The sequence below is a fragment of the Chrysochloris asiatica genome, unplaced genomic scaffold (genome assembly GCF_000296735.1).
Source record: "Chrysochloris asiatica unplaced genomic scaffold, ChrAsi1.0 scaffold00413, whole genome shotgun sequence".
Lineage (NCBI taxonomy): Eukaryota > Metazoa > Chordata > Mammalia > Afrosoricida > Chrysochloridae > Chrysochloris > Chrysochloris asiatica.
Genome location: NW_006408931.1, coordinates 117,177 through 119,369, shown reverse-complemented (window position 1 = coordinate 119,369; position 2,193 = coordinate 117,177).

Here is a 2,193-nt window from a genome sequence, read left to right as displayed (position 1 = left end):
AGAAGTGCAGCCAGAGTGCTCCTTGGAGGCCAGGATGGCTCAGCTTCGTCTCTCCTACTTTGGACATGTAGTCCGGAGGAAACAATCATTGGAGAAGGATGTCATGCTGGGTAGGTGGAGGGTCAGAGAAAAAGAGGAAGACCCCCAATGAGATGGATAGGCCAGGTGGCATCATTGATGGACTCGGGTGTGGCAGCGGTGGTGAGGTTGGCCCAGGATCAAGCATTGTTTCGTTAGTCTGTGCATGGGGTCGCTATGAGTCGGTTCCGACTCGATGGCACCTGACAACAACAACAACAATAGCTTCATGTCAGAGAAGGCCAACATGCCCATATACAGGGTACTAGCTATGTGGCAGATGAGTCCAACTAATCCATATATTGAGAGCTAGGTACATGGCATACAAGTCCAAAATGTTCATAGACAGAGAACGAGCTACATGGCAGGTTAGTGCAACATTTCCATATACAAAATTCTAGCTACATGGCAGATGTGTAAAACGTGTCCATATACTGAGAGATAGCTACACAGCAGTGTAGTCCAACATGTCCATATACAGTGTACTAGCTATGTGGCAGATTAGTCCAACATGTCCATAAACTGAGAGCTAGCTACAAGGCAAACATCTCCAATACGATCATATACAGGGAGCTACCTACTTGGGAGATCACTCCAACATGTCCATATACTGAGAGCTAGCCAAATGGCAGACAATTCCAATATGTTCATATACAGAGAGCTAGCTACATGGCAGGGTAGTGCAACATTCCCGTATACAGTGTTCTGGCTACAAGGCATATGAGTCCAACTTGTCTGTATAGAGAGAGCTAGCTACATGGCAATGTAGAGCAACATTTCCATAAACAGTGTTCAAGCTACAAGGGATATGATTCCAACTTGTCTATATATAGAGAGCTAGCTGGATGGCAGGGTAGTGCAACACTTCCATTTACAGAATTCTAGCTACCAAGCAGATGAGTCAAACTTGTCTATATACTGAGAGCTACCTATGTGGCAGAGTAATGCATCATTTCCATATACAGAGTTCAAGATACATGGCAGATGAGTCCAACTTGTCTATATACAGAAAGCGCGCTACATGGTAGGCTAGATCAAAATTCACATATTCAGAGTTCTAGCTACAAGGCAGATGAATCCAACTTGTCTATATATAGAGAGCTAGCTACATGGCAGAAAAGTCCAATATGTTCATATATAGAGAGCTAGCTACATGCAGGGTAGAGCAAGATTTCCATATACTGAATTCTTCCTACAGGGCAGATGAATCCAACTTTTCTATACATAGAGATCTAGTGACATAGTAGGATAGTGCAAAATTTCCATATAGAGAGTGCTACCTACAAGGAAGATGATTCCAACTTATCTATATACTGAGAGCTAACTACATCGCAGCGTAGTGCATCATGTCCATATAAAGAGTTCTAGCTACATGGCAGATGAGTCCAACTTGTCTATATACAAAGAGCTAGCTACATGGCAGAGTAGTGCAAAATGTCCATGTACAGAGTTCTAGCTACATGGCAGATGAGTCCAACATATCCATATACTGAGAGCTAGTTACATGGAAGACAAGTCCAAAATGTTCATATACAGAGAGTGAGTTACATGGCAGGTTATTGCAACATTTCCATATACAGAATCCTAGCTACATGGCAGATGTGTCAAACGTGTCAATATACTGAGGGCTAGCTACATGGCAGAGTAGTCCAACATGTCCATATACAGGGCACTAGCTACATGGCAGATGAATCCAACATGTACATATACTGAGAGCTAGCTACATGGCAGAGTAGTCCAACATGTCTATATGCAGGGTACTAGCTACATCGCAGATGATTCCAACATGTCCATATACAGGGTACTAGATACATGGCAGATGATTCCAACATGTCCATTCATATACTGAGAGCTAGCTACATGGCAGACATCTCCAATATGTTCATATACAGGGAGCTACCTACTTGGAAGATCACTCCAACATATCCATGTACAGAGAGCTTGCTACATGGCAGATGAGTCCCAAATGTCCATATACAGAGAGCTAGCTACATGGCAGGGTGGTGCAAAATTTCCATATACAGAGTTCAAGCTACAAGGCAGATGATTCCAACTTGTCTATATACAGAGAGCTAGCTACATGGCAGGGTAGTGCAACATTTCCATATACAGAGT